This window comes from Mercenaria mercenaria, chromosome 9 (assembly GCF_021730395.1).
Source record: "Mercenaria mercenaria strain notata chromosome 9, MADL_Memer_1, whole genome shotgun sequence".
NCBI classification, from domain to species: domain Eukaryota; kingdom Metazoa; phylum Mollusca; class Bivalvia; order Venerida; family Veneridae; genus Mercenaria; species Mercenaria mercenaria.
Window position 1 is genome coordinate 61,627,037 of NC_069369.1, and position 16,499 is coordinate 61,643,535.

The window sequence follows — 16,499 nt, forward strand, 5'->3', positions numbered from 1 at the left end:
CCTTGAATCGTTTTTGTGTTTTGTTGCTATATTCATAGGACGTAAAGGCATGTATCTGCCGGTAATGTGTTTTTAATGATACCATTCAAATCCTGTTGCTGAAGGAGCTCTTATCCTGTTGTAAGGGCCCGTTTTAGCTTATATCTTGTTGGTATATTAATATACTTGTTGTTAAGAAAGTTGCTATTATCTCCATTGTGTTGGATGGTGCTTGATTTTGAATTGATGATTAATGTATATTGACTGTGTTTCGCCCATTTGGCTATGTTCGATCATTTCAAAAAAAAAAAAAAAAAAAAATGGTTGCCGATTATATCCATTGTGTTGGATGGTAACCGGAATTTGAATCTATGATTAATGTATATTGATGAACGCTACTTAGCACATTTGGCTGCGTTCGATCATTTCAAAAAAAAATAATAAAAAAATAGGTTGCCCATTATTTCCATTGTGTTGGATGGTAACCAAAATTTTGAATTTATGATTATTGTACATTGAGTGTTCAGCCCATTTGGCTATGTTCGATCATAAAAAAAAAGAAAAGAAAAAATAGGTTGCCAATTATATCCATTGTGTTGGATGGTAACCAGATTTTGAATTTATGATTATTGTACATTGATAAACTATGTTCGGCCCATTTGGCTATGTTCGATCATTTAAAAAAAAAATAGTGTGCCGATTATATCCCTTGTGTTGGATGGTAACCAGATATTGAATTTATGATTATTGTACATTGATGAACTGTGTTTGGCCCATCTCGCTATGTTCGATCATTAAATAAAAAAAAATAGGTTGCCGATTATACCCATTTTGTCGGATGGTAACCAGATTTTTGAAACTATGGTTAATGTACATTGATGAACTGTGTTTAGCCCATTTGGCTATGTTCAATCATTTTTTAAAAAGGTTGCGGATTGTATGCATTGTGTTGGATGGTAACCGGTTTTTGAATTTATGATTAATGTATATTGATAAACTTATTTTTAGCCCATTTGGCTATGTTCAGTCATTTGAAAAATTAAAAATAGGTTGCCGATTATATCCATTGTGTTGGGTGGTAACCGGAATTTAAATTTATAGTTAATATGCATTGATGAACTGTGTTTAGCCCATTTGGCTATGTTCCAAAACAAAAAGGTTGCCGATTATATCCATTGTGTTGGATGGTAACCGGATTTTGAATTAATGATTAATGTATATTGATGAACGGTGTTTAGCCCATTTGGCTGTGTTCAGTCATTTATAAAAGAGAAGGTTGCCGATTATATCCATTGTGTGTTGATGGTAACCGGATTTTGAATTTAACATTAATGTATATTGATGAACTGTGTTAAGCCTATTTGACTCTGTTCTATCATTAACAAAATTGTTGCCGTTTATATACTTTGTGTTGGATGGTAACCGGATGGTTGCCGATTATATACTTTGTGTTGGGATGGTAACCGGATTTTTAATTTAATTTATGATTTAAGTATATTGATGAACTGTGTTTGCCCATTTGGCTATGTTCTATCAAAAAAAAAGAGACTTGCTCATTATATTCATTGTGTTGGATGGTAATTAGATTTTGAATTCATGACTAATGTATATTGATGAACTCATTTTAGCCCATTTGTTAAATGATTGACCATTTCAGTCCTATTGATTGATTGCCCACTATAGACATTGTGTATGCTGGTGACATGATTTCGAATTGATGTGCTGCCAAATTGCAAATTTGTCATATTTTCCTTTCTATCTCAAAGTTTATTCCGGGCTAGCGACAAATTAACATATATTAATATACTTTATGCCAAACTGTCAGGTTTACAATTATTTCTAGATAATGTCACGATCAACACGTCAAAAACTCAAGGAGTTCCGCAACACAGTCCAGATGGTACAGCCACTACGCAACGCCACCCAGCCGTTTCAGCCCCGCAACCGGTGAATCTGAACCCGCAACAACTTGTGGTTGTGGTGAGCCTTGTTGCAGAACACCATTGTCCCGTGTTTACGCAGCGAAGGGGCATTTTGGCTGATGATTCGCTGCACTGACAGACAGTGTTGAACAAAATGGTTAGTTGGTTCCGATGTAGAGCATTTATAACGACTTGGGAGACCACGTTTCAGCAAATGTTAAAATTACGATGGTTAATGGCGAATTCATAGAGTAAACAGTATTGTTACGCTCAGATCACATTAATAACAATCAAGGTCAGAGTTTTCTTGTTACTGAAGCAGACTGATATCTAAAATTTCAGTCAAAGGCTCCGGCCAAAAAGATAGATTCATTGCCGGTCCTTAATGTACATGAGTATCTATATATACCGTGCGCAAGAAAATGTTATGACTTTAGTTTTCAAGGTATTTGTACCAAATTTGCTTGTGATACGGACATAAATGTACGCGTTGTCATGGGAAGCACTCTAGCAAGTATTTATTTTTTCAGAATCACGAAGCTACCAATCAATATCGTTCTAGGTACTCGTCACTTGGACCTCGTGGAAACTTCAAATAGCCAAAACCGGCATCTCAAATAGGGTCACTTAAACCTCCATTCCCTTACCAAAACCCTTATTGACTTAGCAGTATTACAAGACTATCTTTCTTTATATCCAAAATAATAAGTGGCAGCTGAATGTCTAGAGGGTTCTAACAAATGGTTTCGATTACAAAACCAGCGCCCTAGAGTCCAAACTTCGTGTCAAACTTTAATTTCCGTTAGGCAAAACTCTGCTGTAGCTAATGAAAAAGTTATGTAAGAACAGCAGTTAAGCAGATTTGCGGTTCCTTTTCAAGAAATGCTTGTTCCAAATTTCAGGCAATCCGCGATCAGTCTTGTGGCCAAAAATGATGGTAGCTCGAGGATTATACACCATCTTTCCTTCCTGCAGGGTTAAAGTTTGAATGATTTTTATTGATACGGCTTCTTCCTCAGTTCAGTACACTTCTTTAGACAGGGTGACGGAGCTATTGTTTCATAAGTGCAATATTGCGAAATGACTAAAGTTGGTATAACATCTGCCTTTCGCCTTTTGAGGTTCATAAGTATATGTGCGCTGGGGAAAATATTTCATGATGGACCTGTGAATTTTTTACTTGTGGGTGAAACAGGTCTCATAAGTGTAAATACGACTAGCTTCTACTGATTATAAAACATACCGTACGATTTGTTGTGAATTAACTGTTGTTGTACTTTTAGTAGTTCAACCGCCACCCTTGTTTAAGAGAAACATTTAAAAAACACGTTTTCTTCATCCTCAAGTAATAAGTAAGTAGACTCGCCCAGTTTAATCAATCCAGACGCATACATAGAGCGCTTACTTCACCCGATTTACATTCGGAACATTTTCGCGCGTTTCGGGCTTTATCGTATGTTTAACATGGGATTTTTGAACCGTCCAAAGATGTTGGAAATGTTTGTCTCATCGTTTGTTTGTTTTTTTAATAAAAATGTTACTGCTTTCATTTTCTACCACTCTTTTTCCACCCTTGCCTGAAAAAACAGTAATGAGTTTGTACACTGTTCAGACAATTGTGCTCTGTTGAAATTTAACCAAACACAAGTTTACCTGCATAAACAGAAAGCATGATATGTCACCATGCGCGGATCCAGAGGGGGGGGCGGCGGACCGGGGGTCCGGACCCCCACTGGTAAATCTTTGAAAAAGGAAAGAAGACAAGAAGGAAAGAAAATGTTTTTCGGAAAAGGCAACATTAGGACTGCATGTAAAGTATATGCGGCTGTTGCTACATACGACCCCGACATAATTCATATTATTTATCTAAAAGAAACTAAGAATTTTACCTCTAAGAAAGCTTGATTTTATCATTTTTCCCAAATTTAACAGGTTAGTTCATAAAACTGTCCCAGAATGCAAAAAATGAAGTGCTAAATTTCAAAATTTCCAGGGGGGGGGGGTCGGGCAGGGGATCGGACCCCCTTTGAGAAAATTGGCTGTGTCCGTGCATGGTCACTATACATGTCCAGTACTGGACATTATGGTAAACGCTTCTTTCCTGCACAAATGACAATTTCGCAACTTCTGTCCGGTTTGTACAAATTTCTGGCCGCGATAAACCATTTGACTTGTTATGATTTTGAAATTATTAGGCTTCAAATTAGGAGTGGATTATTTTACGGACAAGGCATTACCTATGAGAGTGCAATCTCTTGCTGCCATTGGGAAAAGTTTGCTAATTTATTACAATAGATGGTCCGGTACAAGAGGAAATCCGAAAGGCTGTTTTATTACTTGGATAATTATGTTTGTTTGGCTGGCTCTAATTCAGGGAATGTATTGCCAATTTGTTCTGTTTTATAGATATATGCAAATACCTTAACATACCCTTAGCAAAAAAAAAAAAAAAGATCGTATATCAGATTCCAATAATGATGTTTTAATTTTATATTTATTTTATGTTTTTTTCTAGAATTGCTGCAGATACAAAATCTCAGAACAGGAAATAATATCGTTACTAAGTGACAAGAAAGCCACTTTAGCCCATCTTTTAATCAAGAATGTAGCTCGTCATACAACATGTCTGTATATCTCGGACATTTCTTCTATAATTGTAAAATTAATAGTCTTGAACATCTTACTTAAAGATTTATGTTACGTTGAATGCTTATCAGTTTTGATAGGTTGCATCGGACAATTGACATCAGGCAACCTATAACGCTTGGTTTACTTCAAAACATTATACAGGTGACAAATACTGTTTGCTTTTCTATATTTGAGGCATTACAGTTTTCAGCAGTATTTTCCCTGAACATTTTTGGCTTTTAAGGATATGTGAGCTTGTACACACGAACTCAAACTCCTCGAATATAAATGCTAAAGGTCACGCATTATGTGAGGGTGACGTTAGTATTGGTGTACTTCGCACAATTCTTCATTCATCAGAAAACGATCAGAAAAAGGCGAAAGAGTAGCTATTCATTTACAACCGGCACATTGTTCTACTTGACCCATGGATTTAATAGAGCGATATATGGTTGTTCGACCATCTAGTGCTTCAAACTATTTATTTGTTTATTTAAACGGTCTACCCGTCATACGCTGTCAATTTAGTGTGTTCTAAAGAAATCTTTGACTGCCATTCCATATAAACCACATTCATTCAGAGTAGGTGCTACGCCCCGGATTCAAGTGCATTTAAATCTTACATTAGAATCCTCTCGCGTCAGCTGTTGTCACTCAAATCTTAAGCCTATAGACAGTTTCGTTTGTACCTGTCATCTGTTTGCCCTTTTTTGTTGACAAATGTTTTCAGCTTTTCAGTGCGTCCTACCCATATTTGGATAGTTGGATGTTCAATTATAAAAACGGTATTCCGTTACGACAAGGAATCAGCTGAGGGTTCTCAACTTGTAATGCAGTGTCATAATGCGACCATACTGTGTCAGAGTCAGGGTGGTATGAAATGGCGGCAAGTTAAACCATTAATCTTACACTTGTTTCCTTTTGAAGACAATCAAGTTATCATTGTTATTCACTGTGTAATTAACTTATTTTCCATTAGAGAGAGCTAGAAAACGCGTTAATAATTTCGCTGCTCATTTGTTTTTACAATACATTGGTGGATACTTTCGTTAACCAGAAATCTTCGAATCCGGGCCTCTTCAATAGGGATGGGGTGCACTTGTCATAATTTGGAAATATTTTGTTTTTATTCACTCTGCAACACAAGCTTCAGTCCTTTCTAGCAGTAAATTATTAAGGCACAGCTTTCCACGTTGTTCCAAATTCTCGACATGTGGCGGTTAGTTCAACCTCCATCAGTATATCTTAACGTTGTGTAATAAGAAGTTTGTTTGTGTCAAGTATACTGTATTAGGGCTCTGTTCACAGGGCCTCCACATCTGCATTTTAAACATATACTTTATATCATGTGTATTTGTATATTGACATTTATGTGAAGCTCTGACCAATTTCTGCCAACCATTAATTTAAACGAAATTAGATATTAATTGCTAGCTTTAGTACAAATTGTTAATAGTAAAAGTAATGTATTCATATAACTGTCTTGAGTTGTTCTTTTTAGTATTATTATTTCTGTGCCAAGCTATCTTCAGTAATGTGTTTTTAATGATTACCATTCAAAACCTGTTACTGAAGGAGCTCTCATCCTGTTGTAAGGGCCCGTTTTAGCTTATATCTTGTTGGTATATTAATATACTTGTTGCGATTCAATCTACTTTTGGGTCCTTTCAGTTCTGCACATGGAAGAAGAAGGTCGTTTGCAAACAGATGCCAGGGTTGATTTTGCTTCTTATCGAAGGAATCCTCGATTGTTTATACTTGCTGATGTTTAATATTCCACCTTCCACTCCCCTTATTTTGCTTGTGTTCTCCTTTTTCTTTATAATTTCAGTTACATCTTATGTGTTCAAGTTCAGCCTACACCTTCCTTGCTTTCAGTCGTTACAGCTTCACATGGAATATTGGCAGTTTTCACATGTTGATGTATGAACATGACAGTGTTTGTTTTCCAGAACTGTGAAATGTGTATGTGTCATATATAAACGTTTAACGTAGTTACTGATTCTGTATGTCTTATTTTGTATACCTGATCTCCGTTGAATTCTGATCCCAGGTTCAGCGGTTAGGTCAGCCTCCACCAGTATATCTTAACACTGTGTAATAAGAAGTTTGTTTGTTTCAAGTATTCTGTATTAGGCCTCTGTTCACAGGGCCTCCACATCTGCATTTTAAACATATATTTTATATCATATGTATTTGTATATTGACATTTATGTGAAGCTCTGACCAATTTCTGCCAACCATTAATTTAAACGAAATTAGATATTAATTGCTTGCTTTAGTAAAAATTGTTAATAGTAAAAGTAATGTATTCATATAACTGTCTTGAGTTGTTCTTTTTAGTATTATTATTTCTGTGCCAAGCTATCTTCAGTAATCCAGATGGCAGTTAAAATATCTTTAAAGATGTACAAACAAGTCAATACTGCATGCCATAGAGTTTATGTTTCTGTTATGAGGAGGATAGATATGAAATGTTATTTATTACGGACATACATTGTAGACACATTTCGTTCTTCGGGTAATGGTTTTTGAAAAGGGCATATTGTTTAGTTTGGAGATGTAATTCATGAAAGGGGTAAATTTCAAGAGAGAATATATTGTCAAGTATAAATTATTTAGCGGCTTGTTGGTGACCCTCCACTGATATATGTTACATAAGTATGATCATATCGGACGAGACTTTAACCGGGTCTCTACATACCACCTATTAACCAATGAAAAGGCTAGACATTCTTGTAAGATTAAACACCCTAATAGTGTTAAAATAGGGAGAGGAAAAATGTTTAAGTGCTATTTCAGAATTAAAAATTTTGCTAAAAGCAGACATCCTGCAAAACACGTATAAGTGCGATTACAAATAAAATCTGTGATGTGAAAAGATACTTTGGAAACATAGAACGCAAAAAGGCAACATTATAGCAGACCAGGTTTGATTGAGTCTGTTCATGAAAGGTTCTGAAATGTGCCACACCCCTCACGCCCCCAAGTACCGCCTTAGGTAGAACTGTTTTGTAGTAAAATGAATGAACTCCATGATCCCACTCAATGATCCAAAAGAACCAGAAAATTTAGCAACACGAGTCCAAGTACGGGGAGAGATTTCAGCTGCTACACAGCATCTAAAGACTGCTGGTGTGATAGTTAATAAATTAGAAAACACTGAGACCAAGTACGAGGGGTATGTGATTTGAAGTCAGCGACCTTAACCACTCGGCCACGGAGGCCCCCAAGATTGTTGTTGTGATAATATCCTTTGGTCGCATAGAACAATTATAACCAGTAAGCAAGTATAATCTGCCTTTTGTGACATTTTACTTCTGTTTCACATATCATAGCATATAGAATTTTTTTTCGCTAAAACATATCTCAAACGTGTGTATTATAATAACAAATTCAGACTACATTTCGTACGTTGGCTTTCGCAGACGCTTATAAAATATGTCCACTTATTGATAAATAAATATTGAAATATTTATGCCACTACTAGAGGACCTTTTTGCAAACAAACTACTTACTTAGACATCGTTCTTAATGCTCCTAAGTTTATTAGACATTTGCAAATTAAGACGAAGTAGAGTGTGAACACCTATGACGATCGACTTTTTACGGGGGCAATCTCAACATTACTTGATTATATCATGTTTGGTAGGAAAAATGCGTAAATAGTGATATGTCTGGCTTATTATGCCACCACTATGCGGTGGTGGTGTAGATTTGGCTGAGCATTCTGTAATGCACATATCGCAAAAAGTATTGAACGTCCATCATAAAATTGTGTTGGGAATGTTATTCAACATTACGAGTTGCGCACCCAAGATTTTTCAAAAATAATTTTTTGCAGATAAACACGAAAGGACTGTGCGATGGTTTGCTGTTTCCTATTAGTTTTACAAAACCAAGGAGAAAAACTCTTGCTCTGTAGTGATCTATAAGTTTCATTAAGATCCATCAATGGATTACTTTGTTTTGTGGGAATGAATTAATTCTCTAAAAAGATACGCATGCATCGCCGCCTTATAGGGATCTATATTTGTGTTAAATGTCATGAAGATCCATCAATAAGTTACTTTGTTATGTTGGAATTTATGGCTTGTAAAATAATTCAAGGGCAATAACTCCGGTTAATGAAGAGATCCTAACAAAATTGCGTGCGCACCACTGCCCTATAGTGATATATATTTGTGTAAAGTTTCATGAAGATCCATCAATAAGTTACTTAATTACCATCAAAAATCCCTATTTTTCCCAAATCAAGGGACAATACTCTTGCTTTTACAGGGAAAATGTGGGTAATACTATTGTGAGCAAAGATCATGTACTAATCTATAGTCATGTGAGGGTTGTTGATTCTAGCTAAAATACGTATTGAATAATAAGCATTTTCATTTTTTTACCAAGTCATGGGCTAAGGGGGGAAACTCTGCTTAAAAGGGTATAATACCATGTGTGAGCAAATGTCATATGCTAGTTGATAATTATTTGAGGCTTGTTGATTTAGCTGAAATACTTTTTGAAATATAAGCATTTTAATTTTTCCCAAACAAATCAAGGGGAAAATGTCTGCTTTTACTGGGTCAAGTCAGATAATGTTAAGTGAGCAAAGGCCATGTGCTAATTAATAATCATGTGAGGTTTAGTTATTCTAGCTAAACTATTTTTTTTAATTAAATGCGTTTTTATTTTATTTTTTTCAAACAAATCAAGGGGAAAACTCTGTTTTTACAAGTCACGGAGGATAATTCTAAGAACGGGCAAAGCTCGTGCGCTAATTTATAATTATTGGAGGTTTGGTCGTCCTAGCTTAAACACTTTCTGATTCATAAGCATCATAAGCAATTTCAATTTCGGACGGAATGACAGACGGACAACGCCGAAACAGTATCCATTTGCCTTCGGCAGGATCTTATCATTACTATCGGCTTATTATGTTTTGATTTAGATTTTCACATGTAGATGTCCCCCTTAAAATATCGATCGTCCTAGGTGTCCACAGTCCACTTCGTCTTAATTTGCAAATGTCTATTTGTGCCATGAAGGAAACGAATGAAATGAATTGCCAAACTAAATAATGCTTTCAAATAAGAAGCATAAATTCTATTATCAATCTTTGTAAATGTCTGAGGAAGGATGACTTTAGCACGACGACTGTAATTTAGTCTTTATGACAACCGCAGTAAGATGATATTGGATTTCATTCTAAGTTGCTTAGAATCTACGAAGTAAAATGTGTATCGTTTGTTAAGCTTGTTTTGTTTAATTATTTTAATGTGCTTTATATTCGCGGACCATGGCTAGTTTTATAAGATCCTGGCCCTTGGTTTTAAATAACGTGGATCTTGTTACAATCGCAAGTGTAATTAATAGCGTGGATAACTTTAATTTACGTTGTCCTGTGACTCTGAAACATGATGTAGGTGTAGTGTGAGTTTCGGTGCAAACCATACATTGGTTTAAACTCCCCACTGTGTTTTTTTATTTGTCTTTAGTCTGATTGTTTCATCTTGCATTCTTTCGTTTCAAAGAGGCTGCGTTTCGGAACGTGGCTATTTGTCATTTTTACTGTTACATGTACGCTTATTAAAACTAAGATAGATCTCATGCGGTATTCGTTTGAAAAATAAATGGGTGGAGTATGCATTAGCTAAGCAAGTTCACTTAGGCTAGGGCTGGACTGGACACGGCTTGGTAGTGTATACCATAGACCGATTGTTCTTTGAAAAGCATTTAGTTTGTGAATGAGAAATAAAGCAGCTGAAGGAATTATGTTGTTCAGATTCCTTCTTCCTGTGTAATGATGATCTTCACTGGATTTTGTAGAAAATAAATTGAAGGAAAATGCCATTGTCCGGGAGTTTTTCTGTTTCAAGTATTGATCATGTGGTAAACCATAGCTGATTTCGTTTGTCTGTTTATTGTTTCAATTGTACTAGTTAGGACTTTTGCCTAGGATGCTAACCAATAGCTTAGTTGTAGAATATGCATTCATTTTATTTTCCTTATTTTTTCTTGAAACTGGAGAGGAAAGAATAACTATTCTTCACTAAGATGTAATAATGTTAATATTGACTGACAAGTGTACATCTTTATGCATGCCTTTTAGACAGAAAACCGGATTAGAACAAATGATTTAGAATGTTTTTTTTTCAAGTAGTAATTAGATGTATTAAGAAGGCATGGCAGAAAATAAAACATTATTTTTCGAAAGCAATAACATTGGAACCAGTCTGTTGTAGTATTAAGAACAAGTAACGGTTCTATAGGCAGAACGCACCAACACAATGCAATAGCGTTCTTACCTCCTTTAAATGTCCAACACTCCCTTGAGCAATATTTGCCTTTCCAATGTTTCAAGTATTCACAATGAAGCATATAATTGTGTTCACACCCAGCCTCACAGAATGTCCAGGAACGTCGAATTTTTGTTTTACGCTTCTTGAAAGGATTGTTATACGTTTCGTCCTTTTCATGTTCCTTATAGAGTTACTAAGTTCAGCTTCTTGAAAGGATTGTACTACGTTTCGTATTTTTCATGTTCCCTATAGAGTTACTAAGTTCAGCTTCTTGAAAGGATTGTTCTACGTTTCGTGTTTTTCATGTTCTCTATAAAGTTACTAAGTTCAGCTTCTTGAAAGGATTGCACTCCGTTTCGTCTATTTTTATGTTCTCTATAAAGTTACTAAGTTCAGCTTCTTGAAAGAATTGTACTACGTTTCGTCTTTTTCATGTTCTCTATAGAGTTACTAAGTTCGGCTTCTTGAATGGATCGTACTACGTTTCGTATTTTTCATTTTCTCTATAAATCTACTAAGTTCAGCTTCTTGAAAGGATTGCACTCCGTTTCGTCTATTTTTATGTTCTCTATAAAGTTAGTAAGTTCAGCTTCTTCAAAGGATTATACTACGTTTCGTCTTTTTGAACAAGTGAAGAGATGCATTGAATGAAAACTTGAACATTTTCCAATATTTACTTTATTTCATAGCTATAAATGATGTATCTCTTTTTTTCAAATTTCGAAAAAAAGATACAGCTTACAATTCAAAATTGGAATTGATACTTAAGTGAAATTTAAATGAAGAATTATTAACTGTTCGTGAAAGCAGCTGCATGTTGAGTTCTGTTTCAATATGAACAGGTTTAATCAGTATAGGATTGTAATTTTAGATATAGCCATCTGCTGTTGGATTCGATTTACATGTAAAAACAGTGATATTCTTGTATTTACATTAACTAGACTAGTATTAACTAGGCAGTCCTTTTCCGGAATTCAGTGTTTATATCAGTGTACTGACACTTGTTTTGTAGAGTCATATACACGCTATCATTACAAAAACTACAAAACAAGTGTCAGTGTAATGATATAAACATTGAATTCCGGAAAAGGACTGCCTAAAGGGGACCCACTTCCGGACAGTCAACCGCCTTTAAAAACTCACCAGTTTCAAAGAACTGTTACACATTGTTGTTTTGATGCATTTGCAATAGCGTGCGAGTGTTGAAATTTCACATAACTAGGTGGAACACAGTTTTCAGCAATTGTTTATTTTTATTTCTTTACAAATGGCATTAATTTTCAAAGGGGAACAACTTTTTCAGAATATTTTAAGTACGGGACAGTACGGCTGAACATGTAATGGTCAGGTAAAATATTGGTAACGATGTTGTTCGTTTATCAAAAATTTCTGTGTTTTGGTGATATACTCCCAAACCTTAAAGGGGAAAGGCAATGTTGTTCCTATGTAAATTTCGCCTGGATTTCTTAAGTAATTTAAAGAGTTTTCAAAACTCGCCTTAAAAATAAGAAAGTTACATTGTATGAACATATTTCAATATTTGATCAAACTGGTGGTCATTTTGTTTCCATGGCAACATTAAACACAATGGCGGATTTACCTAATTTCTAGATATATATTTGAACTGTACATTTGTATTTACTTATTTCTTTAAAATCATTCCTCTACTTTTTCCAATGAAATATCCATGTTTTATATTTTACACTCAAGAAACATTGGAAAGTAATTTATGTAAACGGTTATTTGCTAAAAAAAAAGAATTCAGCAGTGTGTAAATGACGTCATAAACACACTTAAATGGCTGCATCCATGATCAGCCATTTTCTTAAATTTCAAACTGTCACATCTTTTTGAAATGTGGTCCGATTTTAAAAATTCTTTCAGCGTTATGAAAGGCTTGTGTATGGCTTTCATATAAAATTAAATCATTGTCAGGCATTGCTTGTCCTTTAAATGAAATCCAGGAACTGTGATTTTAAAAGCAAATTCAGTTGAGAGCGTTTTTTTTTTTTTTTTCAGGTTGAGGGTTGGGGGAGGGGGTCTGTGCTATGTAGATGTTGAAATGATCGATATCCTTACATTTTTTGATGTTTTGATTCTCATGAAAAGCAAACGACTTAAGTATTAGTAGTAAGCTATTATAAAAATGTAAATTTAAGGTCTGAATAGTAGTTTACGTGCGTTTATACGGCTATAAACCAAATTGGGACTTATTGCAAATAATCCATCAATCTTTGCGCAGTTCATTGATTTGGAATAAATTCCAATGTTTTATACCTGTATAAACGCACAAAAATGGCGTTTTTTATTCCCTGTCAATTTTCTTTGTATGCGTTTGGAATATATTTAACAGTAGACAAAAATGAAAGTGAATGGACGTATTGTTAATTTCAAAAAAGGCTAGACATATTATTTCTTGGACAACCATAAAACTATTAGACCAACATTCCCAGGCAGATTTAATGCTTTTTGATTGGACATTTAATGTTCTATTGTGACAGCAGATAAGAAATTCATTATTTTGCTTTATTATTAAGTGATTATGTCTCGTCCAGTAATAGCCTCATGTCTGTCACTGATTTAGGAATGTTCTTATAATATGTGGTTAAACATTGATGAAAGTGAAAAGATGGCAATTCTCACTGGTGAACACTGCGTATGTCACTTTGCAATGTAACTTTAAAGGTTATTACAAAGAAAATTTGGAAATACCCGGATTTCATAACAATCATCGGGAAATTCGAGAAATATTGAAAAACTGTTGGTAGACAGATGAAATGTGTGCTCACTCTGTTGCTTTGCCTCCTGCAAATGCATTGGGAATATTCATATAGCGTTCATTTTTTTCATTTTCTTTTCATTTACATATACCAGCATTTTGCCTGTTGCCGCGGATAATAAATATTGCGGATTTGTCCTCAATCATTTTCTTTAAGCACTCCAGAAGTGATTGTGCTACTGAGGGATCATAGGTGGCGGCTCACTGTGTTAATTTAATTGTTAAAATCGTCCGTGTAGCGTATGTGTTTAATTCTATGTATGCCGTAATAATGTTCGCATCGCTACAAACACTGCTATGATGTCAAGTTTTAACGTGTTTGTTTTTTCTTAGGGCGTAAACTTTCAACTTGGATATCCATCCTTTTTGTATAGCCTTCTATTAATTTTGTGTGTATAAGGTTACCCTGGCGGAGATAACTTTATAACATAAAAAGTAAGGGCTGCCAATGGAGGGTGTGTACACGATTATCCCGTTTAAACTCACTAGCGGTGTTTTCGCCATTGTTCACTTGTGGTGCCCAACATTTCTTTTATTCGTTTTTTTTTTTTATCTTGTTGCCCATTACTTTAACTTTTTTAAAAATGCGTTTACATTAATTATATACAAATCCATGCATACTCTACTTTTTCGTTACAGTCTATGGTCCTTGTGAATATTATCAAATCTTTCATACATTTGAAGCGTGACGTGTTCTGTTTGGGATTTCACTCAATCAGACTGGATTTATGGTCCTTGACTAAGAGAAAAATACACATAAAGTGATAATAAGTTTGTGTTACATATTTTTTATTCGACTTTTTAATTTTTGGCAGTTAATACATTCATTGTACGTTTCTTACTCTTCTAGATAACTTTCCTACTTCTTTCTTGGGACTTTTTTCAGTTTTAGGTTTACACTTCTGTAAGCTGACACTGTGCCGCTAAATATCGCATTTTACAACTTTCACTGTTCACCAACTACTTCGTTGCTACATTATAACATGTAGACAGTACAGAAGTGTTAAATATAATCTTAGCGGAACATGCAGTTAGATTTTTATAGTTTTGTCCAGCATTTATGAGTGTTATAACACTGCGTTATTGAATTAATTATCCAAAATATAGTAGGGGTGAATATTGTACAGGCAGTTAATTCACGATTCTGTATTTTGATTAAAACTGCTTTGTATTGCACTGAATAAATCAGAAATGAAATAAATCAACCTGTAATTTTCCACTTTTTCTATTTTAGCCAGACAGTCATTAAGTACCTCTCGTAATAGTTGCTACTGTTAGGCAAAAGGCGAGTAAAATTCAAGCGCATCTATGAAGTGTACGTAATAACTCTTGCTAATTATTTTGGTAACAAATTTATTTCTTACAAACTTTACAGTATGTCTTTGATACTTGTTCTGTTTATATCATTCAATGACAGTATTTATCAGACCTTATGGCTAAATGAGTTCAAGAGGAACGGCGTGAATCAAGCACTATTTAACGTTTTATCTAAAAATAATTAGTTTGGTTCCGTACCAAAATGTCTGATGAAGTATTTTATGATGCTTTACAGAGATCCATCAGACAACAGAATATCAACAGTTTATAGTCAATGGAGTCGGTAAAACCACTTTATAGTTTATAATGAATACAGTAATGGCCAATTATACCGCATTCAAACGTATCTATATTGCAATCTTCTACGCTCTCCGTTAAAATTCCTCGCTGGATATTTTGTTGATATAAAATATGTTTGTTACCAAACATTCTTTACCACAACTTCCACTTTAGAGCACTGTACTATAGCTTTAACGGTAACAAGCATTTTTAGGATGTAAAACTTATGTCTCCATTTTTATTCATATTTTCAGTTTGCTTTTATTACAACAAATGCTGTAAATACATGTTGCCAATTAAAGAGGATCAAAAATAAAGGTTTTAGTTTAGAGATATAAAAGGCAAACGATGTAACGGCAAATAATAACGTAATCGATTGAGTTAGGGGTCAAAAATGCATCTACTTGAAAATATATTGATAGAAATATATATTTTAACACAAAGATGAGATTAAGATATCTTCATGCAACGAATGGTTTACGACTGAACTATATCATTCGAATAATGTAGATGTGATAAGTTGTTGCTCGGAATATGGTTGACATATAAAATGTAATAACTGATGAAAACCAACATTTTCATCATTTTGTTGCATAATGAAGTTTTGATAGGCAGTGGTAGTCGCGTATATGCCAGAGTAACAGCTATCTTCAAAATTGTATAATGCTTATGAAAGACAGTTTTGGGCGGAATTTGTCAAAGTTTGCCCAATACCCATCGTTCATTTAAATATTGCTTTTTTTAGTTGTGTACTTCAAATAATGAAAATCCTTTATTAAATATGTGTACGTGGAGCTAACATATGTTCCAGTTTTGTTTGGGGTACATTTATACTGTGTTTCGATGTACATGTTTATGCACGTTCAACGTTCATGCTTGTAAAATGTCAATTAACCCTTACCCTGCTTTATTTCTATAATGGACTGGTCCGTCTTTCAGTTTGGTTAGTACCACTTATTATTCAAAGGGGTTTTCACTGAAAATTTACTGACTGAATAGCGAACAGTGCAGACCATGATCAGACTGCACGGATGTACAGTCTGATCTTGGTCTGCACTGGTCGCAAAGGCATAATCATTTGCCGCCAGCAGGCTAAGAGTTAATTCTCCAGACGTAGTTTGTTTACACTTAATGGTATAATATAGTAGTATGCTCCGAAACGGTGTCCGTAAAAGTTATAAATATGACTCATCTATGAATCGAGTCTGTGTGATTTTTGTAATATGGAAGTGGAAAGTATGGCACACGTGTTCTGGAATTGTATAAAGATTCAGATTTTTGGAATCAAACTTTTGACATTAA